We start from the raw sequence: 23,209 nt of genomic DNA, 5'->3' as shown, positions 1-23,209 counted from the left end.
GTCAGCATGGAGCAAGTCAACACGGCCAGGTCAAGCTGGCACAGCTGACTCTCTGATGATAACTCCTTAGGCACCTAACAATGGATCCTAAGTGTGCCCCTGCTTTACCAGGCGAAAGCGAATATATGTGTCCCTTTTCATCTGTGCTTCTGCATGTGGGTCTATAAAAGAAGAAAAATGCGACAGAGCAATGCTTTAGCATCCCAATTCTATTGCCTAGTATAAACTGCAGCATGCCAGAATCAGGGGATTTTGGTAAATCTAATAAAACACATTCTGGAATCCTTGGATCAAAAGCAGTATTTACAGATTCACAGAAAAAAAAAAATAGCAACAATACAATAATAGCTACTTCTGTTTTGCAATACTGTTAGGCCAGGCTGGACTTGAATCTTCATTCCATTAAAAAACACAAAACATAAACCCTTGCAAAGTGGACAATATTTTATTTTATACTTACTCAGGGTTCATAACTCAGAAATGTTAAGCAGCCTTAAGAACCCACAGGTGCTAATGGCAGAGGACAGCCGAATGTTTCCCAGGTACTTAAGGACTACCCAGACCCATTCCCCTTGTTTTAACACACAAGATGCTGAAATTTAGAGCTATAAGGTATTTAGATGTGGTAAAATAGTGGACTTAAAGTGTTAAGGCTATGGATTTAGACATACTCAAGTCTGATGATTCAGGATAACTGAAAGGAATGCTACTTTGATGGTGAGATTCTTGGGGGCCAGAAAAATGTGTGTTTTGCTCACTTTAGTGGTAGCACACTCTAGTCATTTAATCAGTATTTGTGGATGAAAAGCCAATATATAAAGCTGAAAACAGAAAACATATAAGTCAATTTACATTTGGTTTCGAAATGCATGTTCTCTTCAGCAGATTTATCTTAAGAAATTATATCTTTTTTAGATTACCATAGCCCAGTTTTTTTTTTTTTTTTTAAACACTTTGGTGAAAATCAGAGCCAGATGTGTGCAGCTAGAAGCCAGCTGAAGATGTGAAATGCAAAATACCCCCAATATGCAATCTGATCATGGGTCCCAATTGATGACAGTTTCTACCCATAGGGCTCAAAGAGTGTTCCTTCAAGCCATCCCAACTCCCTCTACAACCATTCGACTGGCACACTCAGGTCCTCAACAATGTAGGAGGTGTTGCAGGGAGAGGTAAGGGCTCGTGGCGGGGAAATGGAGTGCCCCTCACCAGGTCTCCAGACTCAAGCCAGCTCTACCCAAACACTCTGACCCGTGATTTCTTGGGCAGTGAAGTCACATGTCAGAGTTGGTAATAAACCCAACACCAAGGTAAGATTCAGCACAATCTCCTCAGTTGAACAGAACTGGCCCCCAATTTGGGGCATCATTGCTTCCCAGTCTGAGGATAGCCTGCTTTTATGTCAGACACGTCTGCCTGACAGGCTAGGTGGGGGAAATGCTCACTCAGCAACGAGGCGTGAGCTGACACTTGGGGACATGAGCAGGGCCTGCTGTGCAACACTGGAGAGAAAAGCGCTTCCTTCCAGATTGACAGCCAGAAATGCCATTTTCTTGTTCGATGAGTGCAAATCTTTTCATTTCTACCCCAAATCTCTGGAGCCCGGCCACACATCTTGACTCTCCCCATGAGCTGAGCAGGCTGAACAGACTGACACAGGCTTAACAAACACGACCGACCTAGGTGAGCACCGCTGTTGGCTAACGGAACATAGAGTTAATTGTTTCACTAGCAGAAGAGCTTCAGACGCTTTCTTCACCAGGAGAGTGGGGCGTGCTTCAGGCACCCCGAAGCTCAGCTAAAATTACCAGTAGCTACAAGTCAGGAGGGCCTGTTTCTATAAAGAAAAAAAAACAGAATGGTTTTTTACACTGTGCATTAATAATTTATGAATAGGCCAGTGCACAAAACTGGATGTGCAAGAGGGACCGAGAGGTGAGATAAATAGGAACTTGACTTCTTAATAAAAGCAGAAGGATGAAAAAGATGGTAACAACAATAAATCCTGGTGGGTGATGTGTGAAGTGTAAATATTATCTTGTATCTACCATCAATAAGCAGGGAGAAAAAGAAAAGAACCATGTAGGCTCCCGCAACAAGAGGTGATGCTTTGTACCTTCCCCTCTGACCTGCTCTCTGAGCACTGGGCTGGGTCAGATTGCACAGATCTGGTTAAAAGGGGGTTTTTACAACTGTTGAGGCTCATCCACTTAAGGGAGACTGGGGTGCATTCTATCCCATTTTGTGTATTGTCACTAGATTGTCAGCAAGTCTGGGGTGCAGAAACTTTACCATGTGATTATGTGAGAAAGAGAAAGAGGCAGCCTTTCTTTGAAGTTTTGGCAGTTATAAAAAAGAAAACTTTTTTTTCTTGAAAATTGGAAAGACAGGGCACACGAGTCATCCAGACACAAAAGAAATGGAATCTGTCCAGGTCAATTTTTGGCATATTGATTCACTTAGACTTCTCCATCAATTAGATACAACATAACATGAAATAAAAAGAGAATTAGATTCCTCTAATCAGCTGAATTACAAGGTCAGAGCTCTAAATTATTGCTTTGTTGTTTGAGCAGCGAATTATTGGTGAAAGAATATTTTTCTTTTATGCATTCATTTAATCTCCGTATTTATACACTTTTCTAATAGCTATCAAAAAATGCTCTGATGCAAAATACATGTTGCGATTCAATATATATAGATTACATTTTTCATCATTCTAAATCTTAGAGATGCTTTGAAGCTCTGAAATAACCAATACTCCACTTATTGGAAAATAAAACCGTGCCCAAACGACACAAACCCCAAATATCAGTGGATAACAAAGATGCAGAATTCCACATATGAAAGTATCAGATGCCAGAAACTCAATTTATTACTATAAATCCAAAGTAATTTTTATTAAGGAAAAGCCCAAGTAAGAAAATATATGTAAAATCCTAGCATACAAAGGACTGCTTAGTAATAATAATGGTAAGCCAGCTGTCATGTATTGAGCATTTACCAAGCAGTTCACAGCCAGCACGGGCACTAAGGGGATCCACCGAAACAGAAGACCAAATTCTTGTTCGTAATGAACTCAAAAGACAGGCAATAAAAGGAAAGAAAGAGGAAAAGAAAGTGACCATAAAAAAACATTTCCTGTTTAATTAATGTCATATCAGACATTAAGCAAAGAGGTGCACACGTATGTTTTCTACTCACAATAAACCTGTCTGGTACTATGTCCCTAAAACAGGTCCGTGTGTCTCTCCCTCATCACAGAGCAAAGAGCAACAAAGACCTCTCCAGCTTCATCTCTCAAAGCTCTCTACCCTCTCTTGTGCTTCCCTTGAGTCATTTGTCGTCCGCTTCTCCAATGCACAGGGCTTTTATTTTCTGTCTTTGAGCTTCTGTTCAAAATGTTCCTTCTGCCTTACTATCCAGTTCAAATATCCCTTCGTCAGAGAAGGAAGGCTTCCCTGAGCTCTCAGGCCAGGCGAACCCGTTATATGCCAGGCACTTAACAATGTCTGCCGTTCCCTATTTATCCGGGAACATTTGATTACTGTCTGTCTCTCACTAGACTGTAAATTCCCTGGGGACAGGGCTTGTAGGTCATACCCCAGGGGCGTCTCTGGCCTTCAGCCCAGTGCACGGCAAGGCTGACGCCAGCAAGATGGCGGGCTAGGAGGCTGCAAGGTGCATCTCCCCAACAAAAACAATAAACAACTACAAGCTGATGAAAACACCTTTGGGAAAGCAGAGCACTACCGTGAAGAAGCAACAATCCTGCAGAGAATCCTTCACAGACTGAAGGTGGTGGCAGAGAAAAAGCGCGGGAGGTATTTTACCCACATCATCCCATTGCCCGGTCCGGAGCAGCTCAGCACCTGGAGGGAGTCCCCCACCACCCCCCCATGAGGGGAGAGGGGGTGGGAGGGGGCAGAATCGTGCCACACAAGGAATGGGAGATCCAGCAGAAAGAGCTGCCTGGAGTCCTCCCCAGGCTGGAGCTGCCATTGAGGTGAGACCTGCCCTCAGGGGCTCGACTCGCTTTGTCCTGCCCTCCAGGATTGGGACACCGTAGCACCTTGCCACCTACGGGGACCACAGCTGTTGCCGCATGGCACCCCAGGCCGAGTCCTGGGCCGGGGCTCCGACCCGCCGTCACGGGGCTGTGCTGCTGTTTCTCTGAGCCCCACTCCCTGGATCCTGGGTGCAAGCACTGATCCACCGCCACTGCGGCTGAATCGCTTCTCTGCAACCTGTACCATAGGTCCCGGGTTAAGGCTCTGACATTCCATTGCTGGGTCATGCTGCTGCCGTGTGCTGCTCTCTGGGTCCTGGTGCCACTCGTGACCACCAGGGCTGACCCGCTACTGCTCTGCATCTTGTCCCCTGAGGCCCGAATCGGGACTCTCACTGCCATCCCGGGGTGCACTGTGCTGCACCCCCCGCCCCCTCAGCTCAGGCCACTGGTGCACCCTGTTAGCACTGGGCCCTTGTTGCTGCTGCACACCATTCCATCTCCCCTAGGGCCCAAGTCACTGTGTGAGCCCCGCAACTCAGGCACCAGCACCACCACCGTGGCCAGTACACCTGTGCTCCAGGCCCCAGGTAGTTCCGTGTGTTCCTGAGGCCACAACCCCAGCTATGCTGCCCTTCTGAGTGCCAGCATGCCAGACTTGGGGTGAAGAGGGACTCCCGTGGCTAGAACATCCCCCCAGGAGGGAAAGGGACAACGGGAGGACCCTAGCAGCCTTTGCTACTGAGGACCTCAAGAGCCCTGCCTGCCAGGATCCCTGCAGTTTTGGCCACTAAGGACCCCCCAGTCTTTACCAAAATTAACCTCAACTGATGGGGCTTCATGGAGACTATGCCTCTGTGCCCTCCTTGAAACCAGAGATGCTATACCCTACCTCGCCAGTGCACCGTTGGTAAGAATGTATCTGGTATGGTAATTATCGGAAAAAGTATGGTGGTTCCTCAAAAAATCTAAAATAGAACTACCATATGATCCCACAACCCCACTCCTGGGAATGTATCTGAAGGAAATGAAATCTGTATCTTTTTTTGTTGTTGTTGTTAATTTTTAAGTTTGTCTATTTGAGAGAGAAAGCCTGAGTGGGGGAGGAGAGGTGAGGAAGGGGAAAGAGAGAATTCCAAGCAGGCTCTGCACTGTCAATGGAGAGCCTGAAGCGGGGCTCGAATTCACAAACTGTGAGATCATGACCTGAGCTGAAGTCAGATGTTTAACTGACTGAGCCACCCAGGCGCCCCTGAAATCTGTATCTTAAAGAGATACCTGCACTCCATGCTCATTCCAGCATTATTCACAATAGGTAAGATATGGAAGTAACCAAGTGTCTGTTGATGGATGAATGGATAAAGAAAATTGGTATATATACACAATGGGATATTATTCAGCCATAAAAAGAAGGAAATCTTGCTATCTGTGACAACGTGGATGGATAGGTAGGGCACTGTAATAAGCTGGCCAGAGAAAGATAACAACTGCGGGGTATCGCTTATAGGGGATCTAAAAAAGAGTCACACTTATCTAAACAGTGTAAAAGTGGTTGCTAGTGACTAGAGGTATGGAAAGGGGGAGATGTAGATCAAAGGGTACAAATTTTGAATTAGAAGAATAATTCCTGAGGATCTAATACACAGCATGGTGATTACAGTTAATAATACTGTATTGTACACATGAAATTTGCTGAGAGTAGATCTTACGAATCCTCCCCCCTCCCCCAAAGAGTTAACCAGTGACAGGATGGATATGTTAATTATCTTCATCTTGGCAATGTCTATCGAATGATCAGACACTTTTCATACACTTTAAGTATATGCAGTTATACCTGTCAATTATTCCTCCATAGAGCTGAAGGAAAAAAAGTGCAGAGCACATCGCGGGTACTCCATAAACACTGATGGAGTGAAGAAGGTAACAGCCACTCCCTGACAGAGCTAAGGTTAGAACTGAAGCTTGTTCCTTTTTCAGTGCCATTCAACTTTTATTATGTATTTCTCACCAATGTTATTCAGAAGCACTTGCCATCACGTGTTATCTTACAAAATAAGGGAAACGAAGCTTGCGCCTTGACGTCCGATTAAGTGTTGGTTTGTGCATTCATTCATTTATATGTTCATCATGTATCCATTTATCCAAGAAACACTGGTTGACCACCTGGTCTGTGCTAGGAAGTCTCCTAGCTATCTGGGATAGAACAGTGAATAAAACAAACAAAAATGGTAGGATGAATGACATTCTTGTCAAAAGTATGCTCAGTCCACACTCTTGATCCAATTTCTAAGTGTCTGCCATATGTAAGGCCATGTGCATAAGGTTTCATCATGACCCATAGACATATAGACTAATGGACAACTTTTAACTAATGTATTAAATATGAAGTCTCTGCAATGAGGTGAAGGTAGTGAGAAGCCTTCCATAGTAGATATACTGAAATGATTGTGGTGCGTTACAAGGGCCTTTATTCTGTTTATGTTCTCATGGCTCCAGGGACAGTTGTTTTCATGGATGGTTTAGAAGCGCAGAAGAAAACCTGATGATGTAACTGATCCTAAGAATATCCAAAAGAATGTCACTCAGACTCTTTCTGGTCATTCAGAAAGAGTTATCCAAATGTTTAAGCCGTGGCCATATCACTGGTACAAAGACATCATCTTCTGAAGTCACTAATTTCACCAGGACAGCATACATCGAATGTATGAGCTTTGGTATGTTCATTTTAAAGCCAAAAGGAGAAAAATAAATGGCCAATCAGACAGGAAAACAATTCTACCTTATCAGTAAAATAAATGCAAATTTAAATTGCATGTCATTTTAAACCTAATTGGAAGATATTTAAAAGGAAAAAGAAACACCTAGTTTATAGAGCCTTTTGTAGGTAAGGAATGGTTTCACATTTCTGATGGGAGGGTAAATTGTTATAAATTCTCAGAAGGGCAGCTTGCCCATATGGGGATACTGTATGAACTCTTCAAAATGGGCATAATTTTGTTTTACTTGGGAAAAATTATTTCTATACAATGTTTACTTTTAATCATAAGCAGAAAAAATAAAATGTAGCACTTATAATGGAAAACGGTATTCATCTGCCCATTTCTGCCCATCCTCATAAATTTCTTGCCAGACATAATCACTTTTAACCATTTTAGCTCTTTCTTATAGAATTTAACTCAATTGTTGATGCTTCTACCAAGGGATTACCTTGCAAAACATGTACCCTAGAAATATTAAAAGGAATGGGTACAAGATTAGGTACAGGGATGTTCATTATGTTGCTATTTAAATATGATAAGAAAATCACAAGCGATATTTGTCTGGATTGTTTGAATAAATGATGGCCTAAACATATGATTGAAATATTAAGTAGCCACCTATATAAAAATGGCATGGCAATAAATTAAAAAAAACTATAAATTACATAAATATGTAAGAGATTACCTCTGACTAAAGGCTGATATCGAAGATGGATTTTTCTTTCTGTACTCTTCTTAATTACAAGATTCTCTTCAATAAATGTATGCTTTTGTATAATCAGAAAAATGGTCACTGTTTTACAATGTGCATCTTCTATTTTCTTGAATCTTGAGACTTTGATTTCATGTAATGTAGTGGTGGGGCAGTTTGCAAGAAAAGGATTGAGTGAAGTGGTTGTTTTCCTAAGACATATTTTGGAGACATCATTGCTTTTGGTCCAGTTCTGTGTTGGGGAAACATATTAATATGGGCAATGATATAGTATCTGCATACCAGAAGGGAAAGAGCTTGACTAGAGTCTACTTTAGTCATGCAATACAATACATGGAGGTCTGTGCAGAACTGACAGATAAATGGGGTACCAAACCCCAGCAGAAACCCAAGTAGGCAAGTGGTCAAATCCAGCAAGATTGGGAGGTGCAGGAAGGGGGACATGCACATCTAGTCAGGGTCCAGAGAAAGGGGGTGGGTAACATTCAGCAAAAGTAGTGCTGGCGTAGAATCAATGAATAGGGATTTTTCTGGAGGGTCTCATGGCTTAGGACTGTGACGAAAGATGAATCATTCTGAGCCCACTGACCTTACTCTGAAATTCTGAGGGGAATTCTGAGGGGAAATTCTGCCTCAATCAAGTTAGAGTCACAAATTCTGGGATGAGCTCCTTGGCAGAACTAGGAATGGGAGGAACAGAGGACAGAGTCAGACAGAGCTGTCCTGTGACGGACTTTGAGAGGAAAAGAACATGGGTCTCATCCAATTTGAAGCAAAGGATTTGGGGGTGTAACCATTTTGAGAATGTGAGAATACAGGAGTTCCAGAAGCAGCAGGTAGAAAATTTCAGATGGAAGCCCGCCCAAAATGTACTAAGGCAGATTTAGGAGATGATCTGAAGGACTGGCAAAAATCTCTTTGTGGTCGACTGACATGTGACTTTAGGCTAAGTATGTATAAATAAATTTAAATATATATATATATATATATTTGGATTGGGAGAGTATGCGGTAGATTAATTTAATCTCCACTTAAATTTACATAATAAAAGTATCCTGAGTGTTAGGCACTGATCACATGAAAGTCGTGTGTACTCGGGTAGTTGAGGCAATGCTGCCCCAACCTCTGACTTGCTATAACAAAGGTGTATTCCTCTTTCACATGATAGTTTTAAGAGAGTAAGGCAGCTTTCCTCCACGCACAAACTCAGAGATCCAGGTGCCTTCCATTTTGGCAAGCCACCATCTTCAATACGTAGCCTCCATATTGCCTAGGAAAGGGAAGAGACAGAGTGGAAGACGACACTGGGAATTTTGTGGCTGGATTTGGAAGCGGTACACGCATGCCTCTGGCCTGGATGCAGCCATCTGTCCCAATCCGACTACAAGTGCAGCTGGGAAATACAGTGTTTCTGTGTGCTCAGGAAGAGAAATGGGGTGGCGACAGTTCTCGACATGTGGTCCTGGATCAACAGAGTCAAAATCAACTGGGATCTTGTTAGAAGAGAAAAGACTGACTGAATCAGGAGTTCAGCAGTGTTTCCACAAACCCTTCAGGTGATTCTGATGCAATTAAGGTTGGAAAAGCCCAGGGTCAGGGATTATTTAGCCATTCTCTTTTACGTATTTGTTGTTAATTTGAAAATGTTACAGATTACATATAGATAAAACTGTATATGCTTTTGAGCGTTTACCCACAGACTCTACTGGGAAGTAAGCTTACAGCTTCTACAATGTGCAAACCTAAACTTACCTTACCAATTTTGAACTTCATACAATACACAAAGATGTTCATAAGAACCGAATGCATTTTTGAGCATTCGTTTATGGAGTCAAGTAATTTTATGTACTTGTAAGCATTTATTTACTTAAAGGTTAAAAGGTTTTGAGGATGTCTAACTACAGTTGAGCCATTTGCAGGAAGTCAAACAAGTCTGAGTAGAAATGCTAATGACAAATTAGAAGCAGGATCAAATAGCCTGGCATGGGACTAAAAGCCCAGGACAAAAATGACATAATCTTAAAGATTTTTTTCTTAAAGAAAAAAATTGTAAATGCAAAGAGTGAAATGCGGTGGGACCACTGGATGTGGGTAATCAGCAAGTTGTGACCCTCATGGAGGACCCATACACGTGAACAGTGTGACAGCTGTGAACACGAACAAGAGTGAAAATGTGAAATAAAAATATGAAAAGCGTTGATGCAAGTGGTTCTCTTGATCCGTTGACTGAAACCCCTTCTATATTATTAAAATGCCCACTGGGGGCGTGTCATTCAAAACTAAAAGCTGCAGATTCAAAAGCAGCTCAGCTACTGTCCACCCAGAAATGGACCCCAGCATGAATCACCAACCAGTATTTAATTACAGCCACCTATGAAATGCTTCAAAAGGTGAAATACTGGACTCTTGAAGTGTTGTATGTTAAAACAATGAGATTGTTCATTTGTTTAAAGATATACATAAACCTCATCAATATTTCATTAACACTTAAAACTTTTTTTTAAGTTTATTCATTTATTTTTGAGAATGAGAGAGAGGGAGAGGGAGGGAGGGAGGGAGGGAGAGAGGGAGACAGAGAGAGAGAGAGAGAGAGAGAGAGAGAGAGAGAGAGAGAGAGTGAGCAAGCAGGGGAGGGGCAGAGAGGAGAGACAGAATCCCAAGCAGGCTCCACACCATCAGTGCAGAACCTGATGTGGGGCTCGAACTCACAAACTGAGATCATGACCTGAGCCGAGATCAAGAGTCAGATGCTTAACTGACTGCGCCACCCAGGCACCCCTCATTAACACTTTTAAGATCTGCTAGAATGGCATATATCATGATGAATGCAGGTATTTTCTTTCTAATCGGTTTGTAAGTTATAAAAGTAATACAGGCTCATGGACAAAAATGATCTGATACAGACGGCTGCAGAATGAAAAGTAAACGTTGTCCTCTTCCATATTTCTACACTTCCCAGACATAACCACTGCCACTAGTGCCTGATGTTATTCTTAGGGAAAATGTCCACAGGCCAAGAGTCCTTGACCTGTATTTTAGGACTATCTCATTTAGAACAGGCATCTTGATAAGCTGTGACAAATAAGGCAAAGACAACATACTTAGAAAATAACAGTGGAAACTGAGAGAATTATAAAACTCAAGCTAAGGCCAACAATAAAGTAAGTGTATCAATACACAAGTGCTGGAAGATGGGAACACTCCTCACAATACGTTCTAGTAATACAGAGTTGTGCATTTTTGCTGGGGCAGATTAAAAGGGCAAAGGACCAAAGGGAGAAAAATCAAACTTGTCTAATACTCAGGGAAGCCAGAGGAGGAGAATTTGGATGCCCTCCAGGAAGAACAGGGAACATCCTCACTTGTTCACTCAAATTTCTTAGGTCACATCTCAAATCTGAATGGTAACATCTGGAATCTGTAGCCACATCTATTCCTTTGCCCATTAATTTAAGATACATTAATTCGTGTCTACTGTATGACATTAGTTCTGATATCAAAGAGTTTCTAACAGAGATGGAGAAGACAAGATATTTGGAGACTAGTCAAGATGGTATATAAAAAGATAAACTGAATATAATTAAGTGCCAGCCCTGCATGGTGCCATGAGCAACACTTAATTAAACTCAGGCTATAATCCATGTTCTGGTTCTAAGAAAAGAACCTCCTACAATTTCTCACTTTCCACTGTAACTAATACCTGGATCTCAGTCCTAAAATGTAATTTAGCAATAAGTATATTTCCATTATCAAAAGGGAAATCTGTTGTTCTTGAAATGTATATATGTTTACATGTGTGTGCATGTTTAAAAATACCCAGTTTCAGGGGGAGGCAGGGTGGATTTGATTGCATTTAGTGATTGATTCTTCAAATTTAGTACCTCTGGGAAAATAAATCATAGCATCATAAAATCCAGAGAGAGAGAAGCCTGAGAAATCAACAAGGTCAACCTCTTGCCTCTGGTGGGATGGAACTCCTGACTGATTACCTAGCCAGAAAGTTACAGTGATGTTCTTGTATATATTTTCTTCTTGCATATACTGAATCAAAGTACAGCCAGTCATCTGGTACTGGAACATTACAAAGCCATATGTGAGGCTCACTATTACAAAAATGCCTGGAAGGAAACTAAGTTAATACATATGGCTTTACATTTACAGATGAAGACTCATTCATCATCAAAGACTCAGAATGATCATTGCCCTGACATAGAAAAGAACTTAAGAGAGATATCGGTTTTCATTTATGTATCATCCCCTTCAACACAAGCAACTATGAGAAAGACGTGTGCATTTCCTGGACTTGATCTTGGGTTTGCAACACATTTCACAAGGGATTAAAGGGTCCAAGGTCTCTTAGACAAGACTATGTTATGTCAGCTTCACCTCAGAGACAACTTACGTTGTGGAGTCTGCAAAAGAATAATACTTACGCATTATGCTAAGGTCATAAACAGTACTGGAGATTCTTAAAAAAATGATAAGAGACAAAATAGCAGACAGCTTTGGAACGGAACCCTGTGGCTACACTCCAAACTCTGCATGGTTTCCTTTTCCAGGAGAAAGAACATGCGACTCAGACTCCATCACCTCACATATCTGATCAGAGAAGACATTATTAACAAGAGAGCTTTTTAAAAATCCTATGATTAACAAAAGTGAAAGAGGAAACAAATCTTCCCATGTTTTCAGTGCTGGCACTATCTTCTTAGGATCTCAAAATCAAAGTTTCTTTCCCTTCCAATTTTGACCTTTTTTATTTGGCAGACGTTGATTTTTTTTTTCCAGCCTGTGTTTCTAATGGAGCTTGAAATTAACATGGCTTTTTGTTTACCTCCTAATTTGTGCACCGCCATCATCAATGTTGTCAGCACAGTTCTGGGAATAGGGTTTGTTTACTGCTTCTGTTGAGCAAGCAAATAGAGAAATACAGAAAAGACTGTTCTGCTCATCCCATCCCAGCTCAGATTCCCCCACCATGCACAGAAATGGCCTTCATCAAGCAGCCAATGACCTTCTCAGGTACAAGTGCCAACAACCATCTTTGAGTGCTTGTCCTCCATGGCATTTCTGGGCTGCTTTTGACATAGCTGAGTATAGCCTGACCCCTTCCACTCTTTGTTAACAGGTGACCCAGAAACTGAACCTTTCCCCAGGTATCTCCATTCTTCAAAGGATTCCCTATAGGCTTTTTAGGTGCTTGCATCTTCTCTTAGTCCTTTGTGAGATTACCTATTTTTGAGTTTTCAGAAGCATGCACTCTCATGCTCACTTGCTCTCTCCTATGTGTGTGTGTGTGTGTGTGTGTGTGTATGACATCCAATTCTACCTGTATATTTCTGATATTGCCTTTGCCTTTTCATTTGGACTTACGTATATGCTTCCTGACCATAGCAACTTCAGTTTGGGGAAGAGGGAAGCAATATTTTTTCCCCAGAAAGTATTATTAAAACTTCACAACAATCCTGGAAACAGAGTTTTTGGTTTTTGTTTGTTTTTTTTTTGTTTTTTTGTCTTTAATCTTCACGGTCTTTTGATCCCACTCTTTTGTCCATTTTTTAGCTTCTACTGTCTTATTACCAATATTCACCTTTTCATAAGGGGTTCTGTAATCAGTAAATACATTTGCTTCCCAAATGCATTTATGCTTTAAATTTTACTTTTTAAAAACTTAGTATTTAACTATTCTAAATGCAAAATCCAGTGCCACCAAGTATTTCATAATATCGTATGACCATTATCATCATCCATTTCCAGAACTTTTTCATCATCCAAAATAGAAACTTTGTATTCATTCAACAACAGCCTCCCTTGTCCCCATCCCCAGCCTCAGGTAACCTCCAGTCTACTTTCTGTCTCCATGAATTTGCCTATTCTAAGTACTCCATATAAGCGGAATAATCTATTTGTTCTTTTGTGTCTGGCTTCTGTTTTCAATGTTCATTCATGTTCTGGTACTTGTCAAAATTACATTGCTTTTGAGGGTTGAATAATATTCCAACACATACACATTCTGTTTATCCATTTATGTGTTGATACACATTTGGGTTGTTTTTGTTTTTGCTATTCTGCACGATGCTGTGAACCTTGATGTACAAGATCAGTTTTAGTCTTTGCTTTCCACAGAAGGACCCTCTTTTGTTTGCAAATTTCTCAACTGCATCCAGGAATAATGTCCAGCAAGGTCTTGATTACTAATTTATCCTGGCGTACAACTGGGGAGTGGCTGTGGTTCTAGTCACCTGTTTGATTTCAGATCCATGCTTTACTTGCCTTTGCCTGCTCTGTTTGCAGGCAACTACATTCCCCAGACTCCTTTGCCCTCTGGCCTCCAGGCAGTTTTAACCAATGGGACACTAAGAAGAGACTGAGGGATAGAAGAAGGGAAAGGCCAGCATATTTCTTCCTCTATCACTTTGCTTCTGGAGGCACTTGGGCAGTGGCTGCATCTCCTCTTGGCTCCAGCTCCCACCAGAAGAGGCCAGTGAGGTTCTAAGTTCTGCCTCTTCCTCTGTCCCTCCAGCCCCAGGAAAGGTAGAAACTTCCTACTTTGCTAATTTCTGTGTTGTCTCACTGTCACACCTGTGCTGCTAACTCCCTTCATTAAGTTCCCTTCTCTAAATATACCTGGAGTAGTTTCTGGGCTCCTGACTGCAGCTTGACTGATAACCGTCCTATGGGGAAAAGAAGATCTAAAATTTCTCAGGATGCAGAACCTATAGCAGCAACTCCTACCTGTCTTCAGTGTACCATTTACTTAACAGAATATTCAGCTGCGATTCCATTTCCACACCTCCCTGGTAGCTCGGTGTGGCCGCGACAGCAAGTTCTGGCCAAAGTGATGTAATCTGATACACTGTGTGTCACGTTCTAAACCTTCTTTGTAAGTAAGCTGCTCCATACTCTGCACCATCTTCCCATGGTTGGAGCAAGGATGATAATTGGAGTCCCATTATGGAACAAGAGGACATAGGCCACACCATCTTCCCATGGTTGGAGCAAGGATCTGACAATTGGAGTCCCATCATGGAACAAGAGGACATGGGCCACACTCTGGGGAGGGCAGGACCTAAAGCTGGAAAGAGCCTGAGCCCTTGAGAACCTTGTGGAATAAAGCCACCATCACAGCCCTGCTCTACCTCTGCAATTTTATGTGAGAAGAAAATAAAATCTTTTGTCTAAGCTGCTGCTATTTTGAGTCTCTGTTTATCGCACCCAATCTGAATCCTTACAAATTCAGGACCCATATCATGAGCTTGATTTGTCCCACATGGCTGAATTTTCTTATGCTTTTTCTTACTAGATTAAAGCAAGATCCTTGATCCTCTGATCTCATTCTACGTTTGGGTCTCCTCCTGTTTATACTTGGAATTGACCTATTCTCATCTACAAAGCTTTGAAAAAGCTTTATTCCCTCTAACATCCTCTGCTTTGCTTATTAAATTTTCTTTGAAAGGGGGGTAAGACCCAGCCCCTCACCAAGCCCATATCCAACATAGAAAATGATTAGAGCCTGGGATGTTAGAGAATTCTTAATTAAAAGCTTGGGAACATTGTTCCTCAAGTATTAATAAAGCCAGTAAAATGGAGAATCAGCATGGCCTAACACCACAAGACAGACTGTTAGTGTCCCGGTCTGATAGCCTCTCTTCACAGAGCTGATGGGCTGTAACTATAGCTAATGGCTGCCAAGCACAGATAAATCTCACCTATACTTTACCCAAGTGGGCGTCAATTAGAAATATGGACGACTAGGATGATGGCTCTCAAACTTTATTGTGCATAAAAATCACTTGGGGGAACTTGTCTGAAATGAGGATCCCCACCCTTCTGCTTGTGATTTAGATGGTCTGAAGTGGGGGCCACAAACTTGTCTGTTGAAAAGGACCCCAGATGCCTCTAAAGCTCATGGTCTATGGACTGCACTATGCGAGATGCTGCTCCTGAGGAACTCATGAAGGTCATAAAACAGCCACAAGTGGAGAGAGCTGTCATCAGCTGTGGGGGAGGGGCTGGAGAACATTAATTGATGCCTACTATGTTCCAGGGGCTCTGCTAGGCATTTTCCAGACATCATCTTTGTTTATGCTTATGATAACCTGCATAACTCTTAAATAATTACTATTATTAATACCCTTGCTTTACAGTGAGCAACCCGAGGCTCAGGGAAATGAAGCAACTTGCCTAAAGTTGCAAAGTGGCTTCAAAGCTGAGTATGTGTGTGCTGGATATATCCTATTTATTTTCCTAGTTTTGCTCTGCACCCCTCCCTATCATGCTCTGTACTCCTAGACACTGGCCTATACACACTGCATCACAGGGCCCTCTGACCCTCCCGTTGGGTTGGGTCCTGGAAGAAGGGCTGGGGGAAAGAGAAAGGAAGGTCAGGGTATTGATTCCCCAGCCTCCCTCACTGCAGGTCATATCACAGTTCTTATCAACGGCTCCTGCTACATGACTCTTTCTAGGTTCCTATAACTGTTCCCTCTTCTTGCCCCTTCAGGTCTAGGGCTGATAACCGGTGTCCTTTGTCATCTAACTAGGATGAAGTAGGATATTGACCTTTTTCTTTCCCCATGGCCTGCCTGTGACTTTGTAAATATGATTATTTCTTTATTAAATTCCCTTCCAATCACCCCACTTGAGTGTTACCTCTGTTTCCTGCCAGGAATCTGACTGATAGAGTTTGCTTGGCTCCAAAGTCTTCCTTGCCCCTGTTCTACATGGCCTACATCAGTTCCCTGGTGAGGAGGACGATGATGGTGGTGATGATGAAGAAGTAGATAATAATGGCAGCAGTGACCACACTGGCTGAGCACTTACACGCAGGTTGTTGTGCTGAGTGCTTCACATGGACATTCTTATTTAATTTCCACAAATGCCTTGGGTATTAGGCCCTGTTTCACTTCCTTTGTATGGAGGAGGAAAACGAAGATCAGTATGATTAAGTAGTAGAACCCAGAGAAGCCAGTAAAAGGTGGCACAAAGATACATGAGCAATACTTACTCCTTCAAGTGAGTGTCAGTGCCATCACACATTATTTGCCCAGCCAAATGTGTGTGAATAAAATTCATAAAAATAAAAATGTTGAATGAAAAGTCTGTGTCACTTATTTTTCAGACTTGAATTTGAAAAAATGCACTTTGCCCCAAAAGGGAATATGGTGCTATGTGACAGTTTTCTTTCTACTCTCTCGAGCACAACTCAGTTCGAACCTTTCCATTGAACACATGGCGTGTTGTCATGGCTGCCTAACACCCTCCAGCCTCTCCCTGTATTCCTTGGCATCCTGCTTATCACAGTACTAGATAAACGTGCCGAAAATGTATTCTGATTATGGTCACATCTCTGGAAATTATCAATGTAATTCAAAGATTACTGCTAAAGTAAACCAAAATTCCAGGATAAGATCTTCCATGATTCCCAAATTATTTTTCTGGCCTTGAATGCAACTACTCTCTTATATATCCAGAAGCCTATAAAATCAAATTGTATTCATGATTAAGCCATACTCTTTGAATATGTCCTATGCTTATAACATATAGGTCTTTGCTTACAGAGTTCTCTTTGCTTAGAATTCCACTCCCTCTCAAAAGTTCCATAGAGACATCCCTTATCTCTGGATATTTATTTAGCTCTTGGGTCTCTGATGCCCTTACTTCCATATTTATTGTCCTGCCTGATTGAGGTTTATGATCCCGCTTAAGGAAACTAATTCTGCTCTTATTTGCTGAGTCCCATCTATGCTCCTGACACGCAGTATAGCCTCGCGTCCCTGGAACAAAACAGACTTATTCTCTGCACCCACAGAATTTACCTTCTGGTACTTAAAAAATAATTTCGGAAGCCTCTTCTGCCTTTCTTAAGGAAAAGTGAATCTTCATACTCCAGACGTTTGTGGTCACTTCTGGAAATGGGGATGAGAAGAAGCACTAACATTTTGTCTGGGCCGTTTCTCCTGCTCAGAATTCTTTCTTTCATCCATATGTCTCATTATTTTCTTTTCATTCTTCCTCCCCAGCAACTGCCTCTCTAGTTTGAAAAGAATCCTTTTCCTTCCTTTGTCAGCCCATTTCCTTTGCTTCGTCTCCTTTAATTCCAATAATGTTTCAGCCCTCATATTGTTGGTTTACCTGCTTGTCTCTCCAGGGTTGGGTATGGAGTATTCAATATCTATTCTACTTTGTTTCTAGCAGGTTTCCTTGTCCTGCGGTGGCTGTGAAACTAAGTACTATATTTTCCAGACTCCTTTGCAGCTAGACTATAAGTTTGATGAATTACTCTTTCATGAGATTTTGATAGAGGAAGTGAGTTGGATGCTGTATCCCCAGTGGTGGAGACACTGGACTTTTCTGTGGCAGGGCTCCTGGGAACAGCCATTACTCCCAGGGTATCCAGAATCACTTGCAATGATGGGCTCCCTTAGCCCTGAATAACAGCTAAGGCAGTGGGCCCTTAATTTCAGCAATTTCCCTGGTACTGTCCTGAATCCCTACCTTCCTCATTTAGGCGGACAGAGTAATTGACCTCATAAGGCCAGATGGCTGGTATTGTTTGGGAGTCATTTCTAGAATTCGCAGGGACCCTGGACCTCTTCTTAGCCCTTCCAACAATTTTATAAGTACCTAATTCCCTACCTTAAATATTTTCTGCATGAAATGGCTAGAGAGTTTCTACTTCTCACATCTGAGCCCTGACTGATATCCCTACCAGACAGACAGTTGTTGATGGCAGGGTTGATATCTTTGTCTCCTCTGTGTCTAGAATAGTGCCTGTTGTATAGTGGAAAGACATTAATGTGTATTGATGTGAATAAGCACTTTACAAGTCCAACAATGTGCTAAATATTCTCTATAAACTAATTCTTACAACTGTCCTATAAGATGGGAATAATTTGCATAATTTTACAAATAGACTTGGAGAGATTTAGCAAATTACTCAAAAAATCCAATATAGGACCTGGTATCTATTGCCAGATTTAAACCCAGCTTTTTAGTCTTCAAAATTCTTGTTCCTTGTACTATGCCACTGCCTTCTTGTAAGATGAAGGTATTTCATAAGAAAACAACAGAAAATATATGACTGATTATCTTAATGATTCATTGAAAACACTATCATAGGGCTGCTAATTTTGACTCTTGAGGGTAAGGATTACATTCTTAAAATAGTCTGTTTCCTACTGCGTGTGTAAGATGTTGTAATAAGTGGTCTATAGTGTTCCCTGGAATATTAACTCACCCCATGTCTTTGTAGTTAGTCACAAAGTGGTCAATAGAATGTGGGCAAACTAAGATGTTAAAGATACAGATCTCAAAATTGCAATTTTCCCTTTATCAAGAGCCACTGGTACAAAACCAGTAATGAAGGTATTTAAGAGATTCCTTCCCCCGCCCCCCCAAAAAAAAGAGGTTAGAGTGGGAGAGAGCCAAAGCAGAAGAGACTCTTAAAAACTGAGAACTGAGGGTTGATGGGGGGTGGGAGGGAGGGTAGGGTAGGTGATGGGCATTGAAGAGGGCATCTTTTGGGATGAGCACTGGGTGTTGTACGGAAACCAATTTGACAATAAATTTCATATAGTTAAAAAAAAAAAAGAGATTCCTTCCTGTCACATGTCTTTGGTGGGACTTAAGGAAGGCACTTTCCATCACAAACATTCACACACCCAAACTAGAAAGCCACATAGAGCATAAACCACTTTATGCCCCTGTATGGACATAGTAATTAGTTCCAAACACTGATGGCATGCAGGTGTGAGAACAGCAGGGAGGAAAATTAGATAATCTCTTGGTAATTTGCTAGTTTACAGGTTGAGAGAGGTATTCTGGCTTTTCTTCACTTATATTTTTCCACTTGGCCAAATACAGAAAAACTGAGATGGTGATTACGGAATTCCTCCAAGATATTAAATGTGAGACCTGATAATCTGTTAGCAACCTGAAAGTACTCATGTTTATCAAGAAGTATGTGGAGGGGCGCCTGGGTGGCTCAGTCAGTTGGGCGTCCGACTCTTGATCTCCGCCCAGGTCATGATCTCACAGTCGTGAGTTTGAGCCCTGAGTTAGGCTCTACTCACTGCACTGTGCTGACAGCACAGAGCCTGCTTTGGATTGAATCTCTTTCCCTCTCTGCCTCTCTCCCACTTGCTCGCATGTGCGCGCACGCGCTCTCTCTCAAAATAAATAAATAACCTTAAAAAAAAAGAAGTACGTGGAACTTAATGAATTCATTTTCTTTTTCCTTAGAAAGCATGCTATATTGGGAGCATTTGGGATAGCAGGCAGGATATATAATAAGCAATTTCAAAGAGCAACATGGTTCTTCCATGTAGAAAGTGGTGCATGGGGATGGGATAAAGCAGAGAGGTTTAGCCTACACATCTTTGTAAGGAACATCACTTGCGACCTCGTTTATTGCATTTTTTCCCTAAGTCTGAAATATTCACTCTTGGTTTACATGATTTGATGGGAAGAACAAATGCTCTAACTTATAAAGGCAAGTCTAGGTGACTGAAAATAAGACATGAACTCTGTGGTTCCTGAGCGCTTGGAATCAATGTAAGGGCCTCTCAGCCCTGATTAAGTCTCCCAGAAAACATTCCCCTTTTACTTTTCTTAGTTGGCTGATCTTTCTCCTCCTGCCTCTGGACTAGGACCCTCCTTTTGTGGCACTCGGCTTCCCCCAGCTCTTATTTTCTCTCTGGCCCTGGGAGAGCCACCTTTTCACCTGATTCCAAACAATCTCCTCTGCGTTTTTGACCACAAGCCCTTTTCTCTAGTTAATTCCCTTTGACATCCACAACCAAATGCCCAATAGCAGATCAATCATATTTGCTTTTACATCTTACTCTGACCTCAAAATTAATGTGTCTGAAAGGTAATTAATTATCTGTCTTCTCTTCGGTGTTGTCTTTAGTATCATCCTATGTTTCTGCTTATATTGGGACTTGAAATCAGGTGGCCTCCTCAATCTTATTTGCCTTAGAAAGGGCTTATAATATGCTATTTCTTCTTCATTCTTGAAATCACTTCTCCTTTCCAAACCTTCACCCTCTCATATCTGGATTATTTTTAAGATTTCATTTATTTTTTAAAGTAATCTCTACACCCAATGTGGGGCTCAAACTCACAACCCCCAAGATCAAGAGTTGCATGTTCTACTGAATGAGCCAACCAAGTGGCCCTCTGGATTATTTTAATAACCTCTTAGCATTCACAACAGTCCCACAACTCTTATTGGAGTCCACATCTCAATCCTTACCATTCTTTTTAAAAGTTGAGTATATCCTCTATGCTGTGCTTTTCATCCCTGTGACTTATTTATTTTATAACTGGAAGTCTACACCCTATAATCCCCTTTATCTATTTCATAGCCTTTCTTCTGGCAACCACCAGTTTGTTCTCTGTATTTATGAGTCTGTTTCTGTTTTTGTTTGTTGTTTTTTTGGATTCCACATATAGGTGAAGACATATGCCATGCAATGCAGTAATTCCACTGCTGGGTATTTACCCCGCAAAACCAAAAAATATGGTTAAAAAATACATGCACCCCTATATTATTGCAGCCTTATTTTGAAAGCTACTTAAGTGTCCATTGAAAGGTGAATGGATAAAGATGAGGTATACATACAAGGGAATATTACTCAGGCATAAAAAAGAAGGAAAGCTTACCATTTGCAACAACGTGAATAAATCTAGAGAGTATTACGTTAAGGGAAATAAGTCCGTCCTTACCATTCCTTAAGGCTCAGATTGCCTCAGCTCATGAATATTTGTGTGACCACGTCAGCCTTACCTTTGCTCTGTTCTCTAAGTCCTTAGAGCCTTTATAACATTTAATGACATATTGTCCTTGAAGACTGCTTAATGTGGATTAGTCTTTTCTCCTCCATGTGAATATGTCTATACCTCTCTCCCACAACTGCTGCTGCTCCCTCCTTACATGACCATCTCCCGCTATAGCTTCTATTGAGCCTTTTAGAAAGTGGATATCTAGGTAGGTCATGCTGTATTTTTTTTAACATATCTAATATAATAACATTTATGGTAATAATTTTATCTGAAGCATATAACAGGGAAAGTTGAGGTTCAGAAAGGTTAAATGACATGCCTAAGGAGGCACACTCAGTAAGAAACAGTGCTAGGTTCCAAAGCCAGGCTAACATCAAAACTCCTGCTCTTCCTAGACTCGACTCACAGATGACATACAGAATAGCACAGGGAAACTTAGTTACCTTAGTTTGGTATTAAATAACAATATTCCCATATTACTACTAAGGAATCTTGTCCTTTCTCAAGATGACTGAACCAAACTGAGAGACAACCATGAAAAGAAATATTTAGAATTTGCAACCATAAGGAATGAATTATGTTACACAGATCTTCAATCCCAGTAGTACTTTGGCAGTTATCTAGGATCCAAACGTGGCTTATTGTTCTTTGATACATATAGTCCAGCTACGGAGCTGAGTAAGAGAGACCTGCTACGGGCCACATGTGGGCAGCCACCCCTCACTGGGACTGACTGACACCTCTAGGTGGGGGCAACATCTACTGAGAGGTTCACCTTTAGAGCTGTGGGGCCAACATGAGAATGAAAATGTCTAACTTCTCAGAGTTACTCTCCAAATATGGGGCCAGGTATGGAAGGGCCAAATTTCAAAATAATAATAATAATAATAAATGTACTGGCGGTGCCAACTTATTTTTCTGCCTAATGATGTAAAAAACAAGTAAGCAAAAATTCGAGAAGTAGATAACACGATGTTGGGATGAAACTTTCCATGAACATAACAGATGCCACATACTTTGGACATGCAATGCAAGGTTTGCAAAAGAGATATGAAAACCAGCCCCGTTACCTTTATGTTTCAGAGTGATCAAGAGCATATAAAGGTTGGGATCTTGTGGTTAAAGATTTCCTTAAAAAAAAAATCAAGTGTTGGTGAAGATGTGGAACATCCAGAACTCTCTCATACACTCCTGGAGGGAATGTTTATAGGTACAACCACTTTGAGACAGCGGAAGAATCTACTAAAGCTGAATACGTATGTACAGATGAATTGTGTCCCCCACCAAATTCATATATTGGAAGTCCAAATGCTTGTTACCTCAGAATGCGACCATATTTGGAGACAAGATCTTAAGGAGGTAACTAAGGTAAAGTGAAGTCATATGGGTGAGCCCTAATCCAATATGACTGGTATCCTTATAAGAGGAGTAAATGTGGACACAGACACATACAGAAAGGCCAGGTGAAGACAGAGGGAGAAGATGGCCATCTACAAACCAAGGAGAGAGGCTTCAGAAGAAATCAACCCTACCAACTCCTTTATTTCAGACTTCCAGCTTCCAGAGCTGTGAGAATACAAGCTTCTGTTGTTTATGTCAGCCAGTTTGTGGTACTACTTGGTTATGGCAGCCTTAGCAAATCAACACATCATACACCCAATGACTCAGCAAATCCACTTCTAGGATGTACCAACTAAAATGTGTAATTTTATCACCCAAAGACATATTTTTTAAAGTTTATTTTATTTTGAGAGAGAGAGAGACAGAGAGAGAAAGAATTCCAAGCAGGCTCCACAATGTCAACATGGAGCCTGATGCAATGCTCAAATCCACCAACCGTGAGATCATGACCTGAGCCAAAATCAAGAGTCAGACGCTTTAACCAACTGAGCCACCCAGGTGCCCCCCGCCAAAGATATATTTAATAATACTCAGAGTATC

The 23,209-nt window shown here is 41.5% G+C and overlaps 1 protein-coding gene across 2 annotated transcripts in view; it reads right to left on the bottom strand.

The window, feature by feature from the left end:
- The window catches only part of SAMD12 (sterile alpha motif domain containing 12), a 389,352-nt gene that overhangs the window by 93,250 nt on the left and 272,893 nt on the right, over positions 1-23,209 (bottom strand). The gene's annotated exons all lie outside the window — the stretch shown is intronic.

Source organism: Lynx canadensis, chromosome F2 (assembly GCF_007474595.2).
Source record: "Lynx canadensis isolate LIC74 chromosome F2, mLynCan4.pri.v2, whole genome shotgun sequence".
NCBI classification, from domain to species: domain Eukaryota; kingdom Metazoa; phylum Chordata; class Mammalia; order Carnivora; family Felidae; genus Lynx; species Lynx canadensis.
This window is presented reverse-complemented; position numbering and strand designations above follow the sequence as displayed.